The 20,819-nt window shown below is 35.4% G+C and overlaps 1 protein-coding gene across 1 annotated transcript in view; it reads right to left on the bottom strand.

The window, feature by feature from the left end:
* LOC121420208 (tyrosine-protein kinase JAK2-like) overlaps positions 1 to 14,845 on the bottom strand; it is an 87,835-nt gene extending 72,990 nt beyond the window's left edge. The window contains exon 1 of the mRNA XM_041614762.1: positions 14,802 to 14,845. The gene's annotated coding sequence lies outside the window, so the exon portion shown is untranslated. The remainder of the gene's footprint in view (positions 1 to 14,801) is intronic.
* Between the last annotated feature and the right edge of the window lie 5,974 nt (positions 14,846 to 20,819).

Below are 20,819 nucleotides of genomic sequence, written 5' to 3'. Positions count from 1 at the left end.
TTCACACCTGTATGAAAAAAGGAAACAATTATGATTTCATGGAATATACCATATAAAAAGAAAAAGGAAAGGGGGGGATGTGATGTCATCAGTCTATCTAATGAATATTTAATGACGACGTGCACATACATATATTACACTGTTTTCACAATATTGTTGCATTAAAATCAAATCACTTCCCTAGTATTTGTTATCAGATTTTGACTAAATTTCTAGCATTTTGCTCTGTGAATTTTGCTCAATTTATTCAGATATAAATAATATCAGCCCAGAGCATCCCTTAATATGCAAGTTACGAGCTATGAAAATATGGGTATCTGATTGGCTAACAGTTCAGTAAATTGTTATACAAAATGTACATACTATGAAACTGGATCCAAAGTACATCATCACTCTTTTGCTCCTGCAGTGAGTTGATACAAATTGAGAACTAATATTCATCCTTAACTTTTACCATAACAAAAATGAACAATGTATTAAGTTGCTAATAATCAACAATGCTTGAAGGAATACAATGTTCCAATAAAATTGGATAGGGAAATAATTTTTGATAGAAATTTATCCACCCAATTCATTCAATTCATTCTCACATTTTTATTTCAGTTCCAAAAAAAAAAGGTCATTGTTTTCCAGGACAGCAAAGAAGACAACATTCCTACAAAGTCTGAATGCATTATTCAGACAGCAAAAAACAGAATATGATACGGAAATGCAACACCAATTTATGGATGAAAACCACTCCATAGAGAAACTTCAAGTACTCACTGATGTACATGGTTTCACTCTCGCCATCACCTTAATAAACTGATGCATGCATTATTGGTTTCTGCACAACCAGAAGAGGTGTGATGTTACAAATTATTCCACAAACTTTGATTAAAAATTAATGGCTTGTTTGATGTATGTGGCAACTACCGAAACCCTTCTCAATTTTCTTTTTATTCCGGAAACAAAATTTCCGTTCTGATTCTCCTGCTTCTGGTTTTACAAGGAACCATTTTGTCCGATATGCCATTTGGTGGAATATATTAGGCAATAAATTCAATGTTGTTTGAATTTGAATTCATTACAACAAACTCCATTCATTTGGCATGAACATTACAATTGTTAATATGTCTACCATCAATACGGTTTATTAATTTGATTATTAATCATCACATGTAATGTATTATGATTTCTTTAATAATTTATTCCACTTTTGCCCTTTTGTACCATTCTACTTTAAATACAAACTGTTCTTCCTATTTGAAATTCATTGTAGAGTTCTTTTTTCTTTTCTTTCTTTTTGGTAGGAGCTGAAATTGTGAAACTGTCCACCTGCAGCTCAATATAAAGAAAGCTAGCAGACCCCACAAATCTTGGTACTATATTATCTTTTATCAGACAGATTCGCTGCAAGATTATATCAATAATATATTTGATTTTGCAGTAAAAGCTAATGGCAACTTTTGCAATAAAAAACATCTTTAGAAAGAAAGTCATCAGTGAGATATTTAGATGCTTTCATAAATATGCAGCATTTTTCCAAGATGAATTTTATCATGTTAAGCTGAGAGTTTTTATGTTTTTTTATAGTGAAATCAGGGAATTTCCCTGATGAGACCTACCGGTAACTAGTGTATTAATCACAAATGACAGGTATCAATTTTCTGCTGCATCTTGGTAATCAGACAAGAGAGCGCTGAGCTAAAATGAATATCTGTGGTAAGGCTATGCAATGCATCCCTATTATGCTTTTCTCAAGTGCTGCATTTTCTCAACAACAAACTTTCGTGTAGGAGGCCTAGAGTTGCAAAGGGCTGGAAACTTTCCGGAAATTTTGGAAAATTTCCATGGAAAGTTTCGGGAATTTTCAGCTGCCGGGAATTTTGGGAATTTTCGGGAATTTTCATTTTTCCACAAAAAGAGAAAAATTCTGTTTTTATATACAAAATTATAAATTGATAACCTCAAATATCATACTTTCCATTTGTATTTTATAAACTATTCTTCATTCTTTAAATTGCCAAGGATGTAAAATATTCACCAAACTGTATAAATACATTATAGTACATGTATCCAGTAACATGATGGAGCAGTGTACAAAATGAAGCTTTTCAAGTCAAGAAAAAAATAAAACTTAGCATTACATTTTTTTTCATTTTTCTTTAAATGTCAAGGGTTTTTTTTATCTGAGAACCTGCCATTATATAACAAAATGATAAAGGGAACATTGCCCCCTACATGTACTCTGCACGCACAGACCCTTATTGAAACTTTGATCCACATGGGGGTCTTCACACAAGACTAGCACAAACACAACTTTCTGTTGAACACAAGAATCTTCTGTACACAAGTCATTGGCAGAATTCTTAGGCTGCATATTCAGACCACTTTCCTTGAGTGAAGGGTTCGCACTAGTCTGCTTTGCAAAGCCTTCACTCGAGTTAAGGGTCTGAATGTGCAGCCTACTCATGCCTTGTGTACTTAAGGCCTTCTCGATCAGGAAACAGCAAGATTTTATGTGCTAGTCTTTGTGTGATCGAGACCCACCTGTTGATCAAAGTTTCAATCAGGGTCTGTGCCTGCAGACTAGGTTTGCACAGCAGACTATTCCCACCAGCAGCTATGGCAGGTCCAGGAACAAAAAATGTAACATTACTATTATTTCTGAGATGCCCCCCCCCCAAAAAAAAGGGGGTAAGAAATGTCAATATAATAGCTGACTTTGAAAACAATCAAGATGAATAATTTTTTCACAAAGGGAGAAAAAAACGTGCACTAAGTTTGTTGACCTCAAATGACCTTTGACCTTGATTGAGATTGAAAAACTTGTTATTATTTTCATATTTTTGTGATATTAAATGACAATCTCATTTCAGTTTCATTTAATTTGATCTATTATTTTGAAAATAATGAACAAAAATGTTTATTTCTTAGAGGTTTAATTGAACTGAAATAAACTTAAAGCTTGAACCAGCAATCTGTATATTTACAATGTATACTAATAAAATTAAAGCCACAAACAGCACCGAGTTCTCACTTCTACTATGCAGAAATAAATGAGAAATAAAGTAATGATAATAAAATAATAATGGGGTCATTCCATGCCAATTCACCCAATGAAAGTGCAATTTTGCACCCGACCCTCTCAGAATTCGTTGTAAATTGGTATACATAAAATTCATCATGGCCCAAGCACAAAACAAAAAAAATTAGTCAAATCGGTCCATCGGTTCTCGCGCTACAGCCCGCCCTTTTCTCCTTGTTTTGACAAAAATGGGTGTGACCTTCAACTTTCAATGGCCATTGTGTCGTAACGTGTTGACCAATTTTCAAGAAACTGGTACCATTTAATAGAAATTCAGAGAGGAATCCAAAACATGCATCAAATAATGTATTGGAGCGATTTGTAAGGTCGTGACCCTTGACCTATTCTTTGACCTTGAATTTGACCCCCGGACAAATAATTTTTTTACTTGATTTTCGTGTATGTTAATTATTTGTATGATATTGACAAAATATGTTAAAACCAATGATGATATTTTATTTCTTCACCTTTAAAAACTCTTCCAAAGATATCATGAAATTTCACTCTAGTCCCACATACTGATATTCATGTTAGTAAAGTGTTCACCAGTTACATGATTTCTTCCAATCTTTAAGTCACAGTATGCAAACACATGATAAGAAATTAAGCTCATCAGTTCACAAATGAAACATTAAACATTTATGCTCATGAATAGGTATCTGTTTAGGCATTTTTATGTTCAGCAATATATATCATATATGTATATTAGGGATCCTTAAATAAGCATATACTCAACAATTTGATGATAAAAGTACCGGGTAAACACTTTACTAAGAAGAATATATACATATATGATATATATTACTGAACATCAAAATGCCTAAACAGATACCTACTCATGAGCATAAATGTTTAATGTTTCATTTGTGAACTGATGAGCTTAATTTCTTTTAATGTGTTTGCAACTTTGCATACTGTGACTTAAGATTAGAAGAAATCATGTAACTTTTGAACACTTTACTAACATGAATATCAGTATGTGGGACTAGAGTGAAATTTCATGGTATCTTTGGAAGAGTTTTTAAAGGTGAAGAAATAAAATACCATCATTGGTTTTAACATATTTTGTCATGATCATACAAATAATTAACATACACGAAAATCAAGTCAAAAAATTATTTGTCCGGGGGTCAAATTCAAGGTCAAAGAATAGGTCAAGGGTCACGACCTTATAAATCGCTCCAATACATTATTTGATGCATGTTTTGGATTCCTCTCTGAATTTCCTATTAAATAGTACCACTTTCGTGAAAATTGGTCAACACGTTATGACGCAATGGCCATTGAAAGTTGAAGGTCATGCCCATTTTTGTCAAAACAAGGAGAAAAGGGCGGGCTGTAGCGAGAGAACCGACGGACCGATTTGAATAATTTTTCTGTTTTGTGCTTGGGCCATGTTGAATTTTATGTATACCAATTTACAACGAATTCTGAGACGGTCGGGTGCAACCACTGGGTGAATCCAGATGGAATGACCCAATGATAATAATGCTAATAACAACAATTAACAATATAATATTACAATTATCATCATCATATTATTCTCATCATCTGCAAATAGATCAGAATATCCAATAGGCATCGTTCCATGAACAATATGTAAAGCATTGTGTAAAGCCCTTGTGTAAAGCATTTGCAATGTACATACTTCCATCGCAGTAACCATTCAGCTACTAATACAGTAAATCAACTTATACATGAAATTCATTTAAATTCTGCCTTGTCTGACTGTCTTAACAAAATATTTGGCTTGAAACTTGCTGACAAACCACCATTAAGCATCATCTGCCATTCTAGTCCTTTCAATTCCTGTATACAAATATCAGAAAATTGCTACTTTTTGAAAATTCCCTACACATTTTGAAAATTCCCAACATTTCTTGAAAATTCCCGAATATTGCCGAAAATTCCCAAAATTCCCAATAAATTCCCGTTTATTCCCATGGAAAGTTTCCACCTTGAAAATTCCCGGGAATTTTGCAACCCTAAGGAGGCCTATCCTTAAAGGAAACCAAAACCCAAGAAGAGAAGCAATCTTTAATATTGGAAAGGGTAAAAGAAGAGGAACAATTTTTTTTTTATGTTTCATCAAAATTGGTTGTGAAATAAGCAAGTTATGGACATTTAAAATGTATTGTTGTACTTTCTATTGGTATCCTCAAATTGGCAAACCTGCTTCAAAATGGCTGAATTTTTAGACAACCTTCCATTTGATTTGTACACAAATTTTCAGATTTTCCCCTTTATTTTACATATTTCACATTATTTCCTCCTGACCTTGACATATGTGGTGTGAAACTGTGAATTATATTTTCCCATGACATGTTATGCATAAGAGGAGGCAAGTTGCAATTTGAAAGATAATAGTACTTAAAAAAATTGCAATTTTGCTACATCTACAGTACATGTACGGGGTGAAGAAAGTTTTTGTATGTGAGAAAAGCAGTTTTCCCGAAAAGATTTGGGAAAAACTCTCCCCACTAGAGAGCAGTGTGTACATGTATGCGGAGGAGATCATACAATACAGGACCTGGGTCTCACAACAAAGGTTTATAGCGATAAATTGTACGCTTGATTTTTACGATTGATTGTACATTGTAGTCAATGCAATCAATCGTAGAAAATTGTTCTACGATGGATTGCTATTAAACTTTGTGTTACAGGCCCCAGGAAACACAGTATCTGGTGGGCGTTTCATAAAGCTGTGTCCTGTTTGTTACACCGTTCTCACTACCGTCCTCAAACTAGTTAACTGGAAACTATAAAGTGTAACGCGTAATGAGAACGGTCGAAGCGGTCTTGGAAGCGATCTTGCAAATTGTTTTCCAGAACCAGTTTCCAGTAAACCAGTTTTAGAAAGCGTTATGAGAACGTTGTCTATAAAGTTACAAGCAACTTTACAAATGACCATGTTCCTTTCTTGTAATAAATGACTTTTCATCAAATTTTCAATTGATGTTGATTTATACATGTAGCTAATATAAGAAAGGATCCCCAGTCATTCATAGAGTTGCTCTTAAAACTTGAACAGATCTGAAGGAGAACACAGACGAAGGCAAATACTTATCAAAAGTAATCTTTTTGTTTGTTGTTTATGACTTAGAATACATGTAAATGCATCTTTGCAGTAGCTTTATGCTTAATTGCAGAATGGTTGACAGTATTACATTTCTGGACATCAGAAAAATTCAAGATATAATTTGAGCCCATTTTGCTGCATGGTGTGGCATGACATTCTCGAATTAGCTCAGTTTGATTGCAACCAATCATTGATGATGATGATGATGCACAGCATTAATATCTATTTGGAGGAGCCAGCCAATCTGGGTCGCCTAGAAGGGAGCGCACACAGAACTGTGACTCGCAGGTCTCTCCTCCCGATATAACATTGATTGGGGGAATGCAGGTGGACCACTACACCAGGGTTTTCCCCTACTCTTATCCAAATAGTGCAGTGGGTTCTTAACATGCAAAGGTGTTGACTCTTCTCTACAAGGGGCCTCCATCTAAGGGACATTGAATTCTTTAAATTGGCAGTGCAGTTCCAAAGTCTCTTATATACCTACATGTATGTTTAAATTGGAAAATTCTCATTCAATATAGCAATTATAATTAACTTTTTTATGATTATTTAAAGTGATGCTCAAAAGTAATGGCGCTCCATTATCCCACCAGAAAATTAGCATAAAACGTTCAAGTTCTGCCATGTTTTTTATATCATTGTGAAGTCAGGTGATAAAATATTACATGTAAATTCAATAGTTTGTTTCTCTGGGCTCGCTGAACATTGTAGTGTTGTTTTCGAAATTCAACACTCAGCATGAAAAAGTGCATTTTGTAATAGGGTTATAAACCTTTAAGCATAACTATTATTTTGATTTGCTCAAACTGTGAAATTAGATCAATGCCAATGAGGGTTGCATACAAAATGTAGGGAAATTTCACATGCAATAAATACATGTATACATGTAGTAAAGAAAAAATATAAACTAGGGAATTACTTTTGCAAAATTCCCCAAAGTTTCTTTACATGTACATGTATAGGACTGGGGCATTATCCTTTGTCAAATTATGTGGAAAAACCAAACAAGGTATAAACTACGAACAATAATGCCTTCTAATATATGCACTACCAACAACATTTCCTTGGTGAAATAAAAACAACAGCTTCCAAATATGTTCAAAAAAAAGAAGGGAGACTCTAGGAGAGGGAGGGAGGGAGGAAGGAAGGAAGGAAGGAAGGAAGGAAGGAAGGAAGGAAGAAAGAAAGAAAGAAAGAAAGAAAGAAAGAAAGAAAGAAAGAAAGAAAGAAAAAGAAAGAAAGAAAGAAAGAAAGAAAGAAAGAAAGAAAGAAAGAAAAATTCATTGTACTATACAATAATTAAACCCAAGAGAGTCCGCTTTGCATTTTAATTCTTTTCTTCTTCTTCTTTTGGTGTATAAAACTTGGAAGTACATGTATCTAGATTTCAAAAATCCAGAATTATTGGTACATGTAACTGAATCCATACAATTTAATGGTATACCCAAATATGGCGTTAATACCCACACAATTACAGAAAATTCATGGTATTTTCTGATAAGGGATTTTGCCACAATCAGAAAATACAACGAACTCCTACAAAATTTTAATTGGTTTTGTTTCCTTAAAATCTTCAGTGAAGCAAGTTTCTACATTAATAGCATGAGCCAAGAAATGTTCATATGCCACTTTTTACTCTAGAATAATGATTTGAAACACGTTTGGAAAAAACATTTCTGCAGAATCACAGTTGTGTTTTGTCAAAAAGATAGATAGATACATGTAGATAGATAGATAGATAGATAATAAATGGTTTATTAAAAATCAAGACATCGCGGCTAAGGCCGAATTGCGATGTATTACAAGGTAATAATGATAAAAATATATATTCAAACAGTAACATACATGTAGATATACAAAATAAATGATATGGATGAAATATTATATTGAAACTAATTGTGTTGTGGAATTCTAGAAAGAAATATTAAGTAACTTAACATTTCAAATAACAAACATGAAACGTGGAGAAGGGGACATTTGGAAAGATGTTTCTACTACAGAAACATGTTCAAAAAAGGTTCACCTACTGGTGATTTGCAGGATGATTCTATTACAAAATCTACTGTTGAGATGTGATACATTTGTGCTAGTCAATTGGCACCTTAATAAAGATACTCTGCAACCATATCTCTTGAGGACCGTCTGCACCATTCCAAATTTTCAAATTAGCAAGCCATTTCTAATCCGGCAAATTATCTCGATCTGAACAATCTCGAGATTATTTGCAATGGAGACACAATTATTGCGCTAGTTCGTAGGATTAATCTCGAGATTGCAATCCCATGTCAATTTGGGATTATTTGCAAAATAGCATGCTATTTTACGAATTATCGCGTTGATTTGTAGGTGCAGACGCACTCAGGATTATTCATTCAAGGCGTCAGACCATAATGCATCGAAGCCTCGCTCGAGCAGGAATCGTTCTTCTTGCTTTGGTGGAGACAGGTTTCTTGAATCTCGAGATTAATCGCGAAGAGGGCCGATCGGGCTAAAATCTTGAGATTGAGCATAACCCGGGATGGTGTAGCACCGTCTTTGGAGTCAAGACATATTACTTATTGTGCTCGTCACTTCACAGTCACTGTGTCAGCCTAATTCTGTGTTCATGTTTAACTGCGCGCTGCCATTTGTATTCTTTGTTTCCACTTCTGACAGCAGCCATACATAAGCTTGAATCCGATTTTGCAATCGGATTCCGATTCCATTCGATTTCACCACAATCGGCGATCACTTGCCGAACTTCGATCATGCCCCTTGAAGGAAAAAATCGGCGTAAATCTAGTTACAGTGCGTGATTGTTCAGAACATATTTCAAGATTGTTTTTGAGGTGCTAGCTATTTTTAGATGACACATTATTTAGGGAGAAAGATGCGGTATTATCTCTGACAAAGTTTACGAGGATAGATATCTTCTCTTCCAACACATGGTGATAGCGGATGCTGCCGTGAAATTTTTAAGGTCGTATTAGTGACGGAGATCACTGCGCTACTCTCTTACATCGTTTATGATGATACTTGATAGACATCTTCTCTTCAACCTCGTGGTGATAGAGGACGCCGCCGTGAACTTTTAAAGGTCATATTATTGACGGACATCACTGCGCTACTCTCTCACATCGTTTATGATGATAGACATCTTCTCTTCAACCTCGTGGTGATAGCATACCCTACCGTGAACTTTTAAAAGTTGTATTATCGACGGACATCACTGCGCTACTCCTTACATCGTACAAAATCAAGAGATCATTCCAATAATTCTAAATCGCTAGCACAGTAGCACCTAACATAAAAATACTTATAAAAGATTTCCTGCCGATCGTTCATTGATTTGTGATCTATGAGAGTAATTTTCATTTTATTTTCCTTCGCGACTTTGCTCGGAAGATGCATCAGTCATTTAACTTTCTAATAAAAATCACTCATTTTATTGTAAAGCAGTAACACCTCTAAACCCTTTTAAAACATGTTCCAGACGATCGCGCATGTTGCCGACTTCCATTCCAATGCATCCGTCTTTGTGACTTTCTCAGGAAGATGCGCGCGACCACGAATAAAATTTTGATGTATTCCTTTGTTTTTAAACATTGCCGATTCGATTTTCGATTCAATTTTGATTTTAGAACCTTAACTGCCGATTCGATTTTCCATCTTATTTTTTATCCGATTTACAACATTAGCCATGATACACAATGCAGGGGCCGCGGAATGGTGGGGGGCTGAGCCAAAAGTGAGGGGCTAACCATGCCAAAAATCACAATCCTATGGTCATTTTTGTACACGGTTTTGGAAAAAAGTGGGGGCTGAGGATCCCCAGCCCTTCCCCCCTTCCGCGGCCCCTGCAATGTTTTGAAAATTGACGTTGTGTATCTTTGGCATTTCAAACCTGTATAGCAATTGATGAATTTCCTTGGTCAATACGGTACTGCACACTACAATGCGCACTGGCTAGAATTGAAGTGAGGAATGACATTGGAGAGAGGGTCAATAAAACCCACATTCCACAGTTACCGTGACTTTATGATTGTAGGTTGAATCACGATTCATGTTTCTGATTCTAGCTTTATGAGGTCGCATGAACACAGCCTGTAAAGATTTCCTCAAGGAGTTATAATAGCAGAAACAGAAACCTACATGTATAATGGCCTAGCTAACTGGTAAAAGGCAATATGTAACATGTTCAAGGCAATTTGAAATTACTGTACAGCTGGAAAAGGGCGTCAGCTCACTAATGCCAGGAAAAAAATTTTGGAGACTAATTTCCAGAACCTACTGCCTATAGAATCTTCAACATTGGATTTAGCTTTAAAGATGATTCCAGTTGTGGTAACGATCTCAAAATTAGTTCAAACAGAATCCAATGAAACTACCACCAAAGTGTCATAGTATGTATGAAATAAAAAATATAACTCTGGGGCCGATTGCACGAAAGGGTCTTTGCAAGAACCGTCTTTCATGTCAACCATTTATTATGTTGCGCCATGTGAAACGCATTTTAAATAAAAATACCTGCAATCGTATTTTATTCATCTGTTAAAGTTTAAACAGAATCTTTGTTTATAAAATAAGATATATCAGGAAATTGTATACAAGTTTATTCAAATGAGAACCCATGTAACTTTTCTTCTGTCTTCTAGTTCTACATGTATTTGTCCAACAGGAATAGGAAATTGACATGCATACATGTAGCTTACGTATAAATCATAGCACCTTTCTGCTAGACAGGAACAAAAATGTTCTTGTACATGTACGTAGTACGTATCAACTAGATCCCTATAAAAATGGGTCCAACACAGGAGGGACACTTGCATGCATGCGAACAGGGCAGAGTTAGCCTGAACCACATACATGTACATGATGGCTCAACATTGTTACATGACACACAAAATTTTCATTTGTACACTGTACATTATGCACACATACTTGTATGCATGCAATGACAGAAAGAGTGTCACAAAAACTGCCATCACAACTTACAAAGTCGAAAAAGAAGCTAGAAAAGAATATGAAACATTTGTACATGTATGTCTACAGTGTACATGTACAGTATATGAGAAGATATATCGCTCCTTATGAACTTGAATGGAAAATGTAAAACAAAAGTGCCAGACATTCTTTATAATTCTTTACATGTATTTTTATGCATTCTCGCAAAACGTTACCCAAGGATGATGTGTAAAGACTGGGCCCAATAACGTATTAATCCAAAAGGTAAAATATAGATTTTATAGTACCATGGATGATGGAGCTTTCTTTCCTGATCCTTTCTCTGTGTTCATTCTTTTTCTTCATTCTTTACTTCATTCTATTATCTTTCTTTCCTCCTTTTTCTTTATTTCCTTACAATTTTCTTTGCTCCCTTCTCCCTTCCTCTACTTTATCTTTTTGTTCATTCTTACAATCCTTCTTTCTTCTTCTTCTTCCATTCTTCTTTTATATTCTCTTCCCTTCAGTCTTTCCTTCCTTTCTTTCATAATTCATTTCTTCTTCCCATCTTCCTTTCTTTTCCCTTTCTTTCTTTCCTTCATTATTTCCATCCTTCCTTCCCGTTTTTCTTTTTATTCTTCTTCTATTTTATTTCTTTCTTTCCTGAATTTTTCCTCTCCTTTTTCTTTCCATTCTTTCTTTCATTCTCTCCTTCCTTCCTGTCTTTCATTCTTTATTTCTTTCTTTCACTTATATCTTTTCTTTCCTTTTTTTTCATTTCCTTCCTTCCTCCCTTTCCATTTATCTTTTTTCAGTCTAATCACTTAGGAACATCACTTGGCATGGTTTCGCCGTAATTTTGTTATAGAATGAACCGAGCAAACAAAAGTTACCTGCGACCTCTCACCCATTTGTTTCCATGACTCCCATGAGTTTTGGTCGCTAACTAGTTTATAATCTAGCTCGTCCATCCATATCAAAATTACGACGAGGCCAAGTGAAGCGCGGTGTCTGACTGAGAATTCAAATTATGATGACATCGATATCAACAAAGCCGAAATAACAGTTAGATCTATAGAGCCTAGAGTAGAGGCCATTCCCAATTGCGATATTTTGAAAAGCAGCAGGCATATTGTCGACCTTGAAACTGAAAGTTGAGACGTGACTGAGAGTGAGACTGACTCTCAGTCCGAGAACGAGTGAGACTGAGAGAGACTGGCGTATGGCACCCATTCAATGAACAAGGTTATGATATAACCTTGTTCTCAGTTATATCTCCATGTGTGGCAAAATGAGGGTGGCAATGTTTGGCTTATTTTCTCTTTTTGTTTGGGGCAAATGCTTGATTTTTTTTGTACTGACAGTTTCCATTACACCTATTATTCATACAACTTGGCTCTTATTTGAATTTGATACTTTAAATCATTTTTTTCTTAATTAAAAATAGAGATCAAAAAATGAAAATTTTCTTGCCATATTACTTTCCATCAATAGAGGGCGTACACAAAAATATGCCTAAAATTCAAGTTTTTGAGCGCTCTGGTGAATACAAAAATTATTCCCAAGTTACTAATGAAAAATAAATTGCATCTGTATGGAAATTAGTAATTTTGGTCACAAAAGTGATATTTTAATGATTTTTTAAAGTGTGTGCTCTGTACAACATTGGCATACCATAGTCCTATCTGTACTCACCCATGGGTTCAAAGCATCTCGCGTGCGAAGGAATATCAGTCGAATGCAACGCGACACACACGACACAGTTAAACTTTTCTGGGCTTTTGCCCACATAAAATATTACTTAAAATCTTATATATCACATTCTGCTATGACACTTACCGAATCATTTAGATCCTTCCGTGACTTCTCCTTGAAGTTTCTTTTAAAAAACATGTATATTTTCTTGATCTTTAGTGAAGATTTTACGGAGATGAAAACTGCTCAGCGCGGATATCAATTTTCGCCTAAAGAGGGCGCGCGATTTATATTCATATCAAAGACACGACAAGGGAAAGACTAGGCACCTACACTACTTCTACACGCAAATCGACGCAAGGCATTACGCGAAGTCCGTGAAGTGTCCAATCTTTTCATTGTATAGACTTTGGGATACCGTATACGTATTATTGACGTTCGTTAAATCCTGTACTGCTGGTTTCTTTCCAGGCATGTATATTATTTTCATTTTTTTTTATTAGTCATCTTTTTAAATTCATTGCAAATAAGTGTTATCATCACCAATAATAATCTTTAATTATGTTTTTGAAGGTATTTCATTCATTGGTGCCCATAATTAGTAAATTAATCATAAGGATTGCGCATTCAAAGAATTTAGATACAGTTATAAAATTACCGAGGAGCTGAATCAAGTTTGTGAAATTATTAGCGCCACCAACGGGCTTCCTTGTATTTCCGTGGAAGAGACAAGCGAAGTCACTTTCGAGGCCGAGGTAAGCGAAATTTACTTTTTTTTAATGATTATGATTTTAAAATAATTTCCTATTTGTTGTCCCCATTGCTACTTACCGGCAAGAGCCCCGGTGCGTAGCGAGAAGGAGTTTCGTCAAATATTACTTCAGCAAGGAAGCGATGTTTGCCGACTACTTCGAAATCCAGGGTCAAACACGGTCTATTGTACGAGGTTAGTACATATACTAACCTCGTACAATGTGTGAGTGACCTGTACTATAGATTCCCCACAGGCAGGGTGGTAGCAGTGAACAAGTGGCGTATGGCGGCCCTTGCCTAGTATTTTCGGCATACAATTTCATTTTCTGGTGGGGAAATTTAGGCCAAATCGTGGTTTTGGGAACCACTCCTAGATTTGTGTGTACACGCGCACTTGTGTACAAAGCCAAAGGGAATGGAGGTGGAAATAGGGAACCGTGCGTGTGACAAATATTAGAATTTATTTTGTGATCATAAATAATTCATATCAATATATATAAATTATTTATGATCACAAAATAAATTCTAATATTTGTTAAATAGATTTTTTATCTCTAAATTGTTCGTTAAGGCGGCATTGCTTTCCGGAAGTACGTCATACATAAGCGGTTCAAGGGTCGATGCTATTGTATTTCCGTTGTTTACATGTGGAACGAGGGGTCTACGCGGCATCAGTTAGGTAAGAAATCTTCATTTTTTTACATTTTTAAATAGTAATATTTGAAACCTTCCTACGCATTAGGCGTAGGAAGGTGTAAGAATTAATAAAATTAAATGAAATCCATTGACTTCGGTTTAAAAAGATGGATTTTTGGGGGGAATCCATCTTTGTTTTGGTCCTTCGCTGAAGACACTATGGAGAGAGTGTCAAGACGTCAATGATGAAGAAATGTATGAGACATATCTAAAAAAATCATCATCATTGCGTCCTCAAGACTACATTTAGCACCTAGCCTGGGATCCACCGCTCTGCCTCTGCAAGTAACTATGGCCTTTGCAGCGGAGCCCCTGGGCAAGCCGAAGCCTGCCATGCCCATGGCCAGGGTGCAGGGCCCGGAAGGTTGGGCCTTGGCCCCTGGCCCTGCACTGCAAACTCTACGCGGAAATAACCGGAGTCCTGGCGCTGGCGCGGCAGCCCCGACTGGCCCGTCCGGCGCGCCGGGCTGGATTTCTTGCTCCCTTGAAAACTTAGGTGATTCATACAAATATAATGTGCACTTAGAACACACTAAAATCACTACCATCACTTTAAAATTGTTTGAATAGTATTCACTTTACCTATAATTCGAAGCGTCAATATCTCCAACACAGATCCTGACGACTGCCTCAGCTCAATCAGGGCACAATGCCTCAACGCACGTTGAGGGCGCTAATGACTTTTCTTTTTTAAACTTGCACCTCGCAAATCCCCAATATAGGAAAATGCGACATGAGCACATAATCTTTATAATAATAATGATAATTGAGCTGTCAGAATACCACCCGAAATAGTATTCTCTCCCAAATAATTTCATACCTAAATGTGTAATGTCTTCACGCTTAGATAATCAGAAGGTATTTTTGCAGTGATGTAAATTTTGACTTGCGCCAAAGTATGAAAAGCATATGACTCCAATAAATGAATCCAGATGTCAATTATTTTTCATACCAGGGCTGCATTTAAAAATCAATGATTGCAAAACACTATTTCAATCATTAACATTAGAATTGTTTAATAAACATTTTTTTGTATTAATCCTTAAGTTGACTTCATGGGACAGGGGTTTGGAAATACGGTAATACTATAATATCCCATGGCACAAGGGCGAAAATCATTTCCCAACGGTAGGGGGACCAGAAGCTAAAAAAAAAAGTTCATCACCCAAAAAGTAAGCTCATCTCCTCCAAAATATATGTATTATTTCGATTTTGAATTATGTACTTCTGTCCATCATAAAAGACCAAACGTAGTAAAGGGACATTTGATAATATATTTTGGGAAGGGGTGACACGCCCCCTGTCCCCCCCCCCCCCCCCCCGGGCCCCGGGATTTCTGCTCATGCCATGGCACCTGGATTCATTCATGCAGCCACATGCCTTTACTTTGGCGTAAATCAAAGATTACATATTAATAATATAAAACATCCTTTTTGATTATCCAAGCCCTCGTGAATATGGTATGACATTATTCGGGAGAAGATACTCTTTCATATCACATATGATAATGAAGGGGTTCATAAAACTATATTTTTTTCTTAAGTTGGGGATCTGTGAGGTGTGAAGTTAATCTTTTTAAATCACTGGACTAGTTTAACTTACCTTTTTCTCATTTATTTGATGTTTGAGCTCCTACGTTTGGAATATTGGGAAAAAATAATCAGTAAATTTTTGTAATTTTCAACTCTTGATCTTGCCAAGTATATCCTTTACCGAAGGCAGAATCAAATTCAATTATTATATTTAATTGTAGACCAAAAGCTTCGGTCTCTGTTATGTTGGTTGTTCAGCTGAACTCTGTTGGCTTCACTCACCAAATACAGAGAATTTAAAAAATGAAAAAATAAAAAAATAAAACTACTGGAAACAGAAGGTTGCCAGCTGTCTAATTTAATTGATACAATGAAAACCCCTGTTAATGCAAGAGATTGCATCACAAGATAGTCTGTCGAGGTCGACATTTTTTTAAACGAACAAGTTCTTTTTTTAAGTTTGAGCATTTACTTGAACTTTTAAAATATGACTTATTTTCATATAATTCACAATTAAGTTGAAAAAACGCCCCGACAACGCCTCCAATATTTTGCCTAATCTTGGAAATCTCTATTTATTCATCGTGTTCTTCTTTTGCAGCAAAGGTTACTCAAGTGGGCTCAAGTGCCTTTGACTATAGGCCCAAAGGTTGGTGATACCGGAAACTTGAACGTGTTTATTGAATCTAATCGTTACTAAAATATATGTTTGAAAGTAGAATCAAAAGTATGCACTAGCAAATGAAAGAAAGAATGAAAGAAAGAAAGAAAGAAAGAAAGAAAAAAAAAGAAAGAAAGCAGAAATAAAGAGGATTTGACTTCCGAGGAATAACCAATTATTTTGAGGCAATTTCATTTGAATAAAAAGAGAGAAAGGGTATACACTGAAAATCGGATGTTAAAGAGATGGTCCGGGCTGAAAATATTTATATCTTAATACATAGAGTAGAATTCACTGAGTAAAATGCCAAAAATTTCATCCAAATAGAATTACAAATAATAAAGTTATTGAAGTTTAAAATTTAGCAATATTTTGTGAAAGTGGTCATCATGAATTTCATTAGGTGGGCTGATGATGTCACATTCCCACTTTCTGTTTTCTTATGTTATTACATAAAATCATATTTTTTTTCAATATTTCATACTTGTGTGAATAATATAATGAAATAAGTTGCAGCAGTAGATATATATTGCACTAAATCAGTTGTCAATCCAATTTTTCTAGTTCTTAGAAGAAAAAAAGTGAATAAACCTAATTTCATATAATAAAATACCAAAAAAGTCGGGATGTGACATCATCAGCCTACCTAATGAATATTCATGACGACTGTTTTCATAAAATATTGCTAAAATTCAAAAACTTTCTTATCTTTTATCCCATTTGGATGAAATCTTTGGCATTTTGCTCAATGACTTCTACTCTATTTATCAAGCTATAAATACTTTCAGCCCAGACTATCCCTTTAAATAAGAAATTATGACATTTTTTAAAGTTTTGCTTAATGTCACAACTAAACAGTTATACACACATTCAATTCAATTCAATTAAAATACATTTATTTTCTTCCATTCATTACATTTTCCGTAAACGTAAATTCATACATAAATCAATTTGATATGGAAAAATTTAAATATGCACATATTGGGTTTAAGGAAGAAGGCGTATATCCTGGTTGGTATGTTAATGAGATGACTGATATCGTCACTCGCTATTTCTTAATTTGTATTTTACTATTTGAAATACTCGAATTTTCTCCTTATCATGATGTGAAACAAAGTTTCATTCCTCCCTGAAAATTTGAAATTACCATTATTTCAACTTTTTATGCATGATTCAGTCATGTTGGTCCTCATGGTCAAATTTGTAAAAAATATTGGAGAAATATCGTGGAATTCAAAAATTAAACAACAAAAGAAATGGTGAGCTATAGGGACATCATCTACTCGCTCATTTGTATATAACCGAGTTGTGCATATAACTCATTGTGAAAAGTAAGCGAACTCTAAAATGGCATGACTTTCTTATTTTACATCTGATTTTGATGCAATTTTCAGCATTAGGCTTGCTTGATTATTTTCTATTTGTATCCACATTTTCTGGGGTAAGTGGTCTCGTGCATGGCGAATGGAATGCTCTCGGATATCCAAACTAGTTATATAGAAGACCATTTAAGATCCCTACCGGAAAGAACACAGTGTCTCACATCTCACAAATGTGCACCACAGTGTGAACACACTGTGTTCACAGTGTGGAACACAATGTGAAATCACCTTCACACTGTTAAATTTGAGCATCTCAAAGGTGTGAATCACATATTCACCTAGAGTCGATCATGTGAACACGCTGCGAACAGTCACACTGTCGAGGTGGACGTCCACAGTGTGAAACTATCTCCACACTGTTGACTTTGAACATTTCAACAGTGTGGATCACATAATCAACCGTGTGAACACGCTGTGAACAGCCACACTCTCGAGGTGTCCACAATGTGAAAATATCTTTACATCATTGAATTCAAACATTTAACAGTTATACTTTCACAAAGTCCACACTGTGAGCATACTGTGATCACACTGTGCTCTTTCCAACAGGAATTGCTTTCAAACCTCTTTAAGCATTTTATTGCACTTTAATAGTTTCCAACAGGTTTAAGGAAGTAGATGAAAACAGTTTTTCAATTGGTCTAATGCCAATTCGTCCAATTACCAACTCATCTACTCTCATTTGGTCTACCATCAGTTCGTCCACTATCCACATGGGCTAACTGCCATTTCGTCCACTCACCATTTTATATAACCACCAGTTGGTCCAATGGCCATTAGTTCATATTCCACTTGGTCTAATTGGACTATGTGTTGATTAGGCAAAATGAATTAAAATTAAATGGATATTAGACCGACTGGTTATGAGACGAAATGATCACAGACTAACTGGTGATTACACAAACTGATGATTGGACCAAATGATTGCTGGATGTAAAGTTGATGGACGGAATGGCATTAGACTAAATGATGGTAGACTATGTGAATAGTGGACGAGTTGGCAATAGATGAAAATTTCTCAATGAAAACAGGGTTTTGCAATCAGGTGGATAACATCCACTAAACCATTACTTATGCAGCAGTCACATACAGCCGCTGAACGGCGGGTCGAAAAGAGCCGTTTTATCTACTTTTTATGCAATCCACCCATAATAATATAGGATATTTAATAATATAGGATATTTATATTGCGCACATATCTACCTTGTTAGGTGCTCAAGGCACTCCTATATTACCCGGCTAAGCTAGGCGTTCACACAGCTTCTTCAGGAATTACTTCCTACCGGTACCCATTTACCTCACCGGGGTTGAGTGCAGCACATTGTGGATCAGTTTCTTGCTGAAGGAAATTACGCCATGGCTGGGATTCGAACCCACGACCCTCTGTTTCAAAGTCCGAAGACTAATCCACTGGGCCACAACGCTCCACATAAGTAGCTCCATAAGTAGCTGGTACAAACATTCCCGTTTAAACGACTGTTTTCGACCCGCCGTACGGCAACCGTAGGGGAATTGTGAAAGCATTACTTACTCGCTGCTTTCAAATAAACTCTCGGGAACGAGACTTGTTTCGAAAGAACAAATTTCCTTAATTTATTCTTGATCTAAAGTACACATCAAAAATATGACATTTCAAGCATCTTGAACATCTTGATATATAACATTCCAAAATCACCAAAAAACAATCCTAACATTGTACACCATGATTTATCATTTTCTGTACATTTTCTTTAATGTGCAAATTCTGAATCATGATTTTAATCAATATTTTGTGAATTCCTTCACTCCACGAACTTTCATCTTTGCATTCAGAATGAAAGAAATATATGAAGAACAAATGAAAGTAAAGTATGTTCAATACTACTAAATGTCCACAACTAAAATGGCGTAGATAGTATAACTTGAAATAACATAGTATAAATATTCAATTGGCCATTCATAAATCTTTGCAAAAAAATTTGTACATGCTTCAAATAAACATTGTCCATCTTTATAAAATTAGCGAAAATGTTTTACAAACGACTAAGGAGATACCAATTCATTTTAGTCTGTACAGCCTTGAATATGAACAATCCATCCAAAAGAGTCCATGCAAATTATTTGATAAATGATTACATTTCTTGGTATCAAGTTTACAACTTGTTATTCTGGAGGTTCATTCTTCCAAAGCTACAAATACTCCAAAATGTTGATTTTCTGAATATTCATTAATCCAATGGTTCATTAATCCTAAAAAGAAATAAGGTTTTGTTTTATTCTGAAGTTTCGTTAAACTAAACACGAAAAATTTAAAAGGTTAGACAGTCCAAACGTGTAGTAAGGTTTTATTGAAATGAAACTTATTCCTTTTCAGACTATCAAATCTTATCCCTCGGTCAAATTTGCACTACGGCGAGTCAAAAACAGCCATTTTTATTCAAACCACCTAAATGTAGCTGGTACAAAAATGTTTAAATGGCTGTTTTCAACTCGCCGTACGGCCGCCGTAGAGCAAATGTGACCGAGGTATGAGGAAAATAAACCTAATTTCATTTGAGGACCAACACACTTTAATCCGCTGTAAGATTAACAAACCTTCAGAATCATACCGCAAATGTTCAGATTAACAAACCATTTTAAATTTTTTCCAACTAACAAATTAACATCTTGGTATATGCAATTTGCTGTTTTGAAATAAGGTACCTTTGGAATAACCAGCGTATTCCATTATCAACCTACATGTACAACTGTCAAGAATGACAACAAAAATATAACATTCCTTTTCTTTATAGACATAATAAAGCATTGTTTACATAAAAGATCTTAGCAGTGGACCAGTATCATTGTAAGTAGATGAGAACATGACCCTATTCTCATCTAAGTTTTTTAACGGGTTTCCCTTAAATAAGTAAAGAAAACCAGTTTAGAAGATTGCTTTAATCATGTCCTCATCACCCTCTTCTTAACTGGTTTTCAGAACCATTTCATGTAAAGTGGTCTTAATTCCGTGGGAACACTCTCCAGTGGAGTCACGTGTTTTGCGCTA

The sequence above is a fragment of the Lytechinus variegatus genome, chromosome 8 (genome assembly GCF_018143015.1).
Source record: "Lytechinus variegatus isolate NC3 chromosome 8, Lvar_3.0, whole genome shotgun sequence".
In the NCBI taxonomy this organism is placed as follows: Eukaryota; Metazoa; Echinodermata; class Echinoidea; order Temnopleuroida; family Toxopneustidae; genus Lytechinus; species Lytechinus variegatus.
Note: the sequence above shows the minus strand (reverse complement) of the source record. Positions and strands in the feature narration are given on the sequence as shown.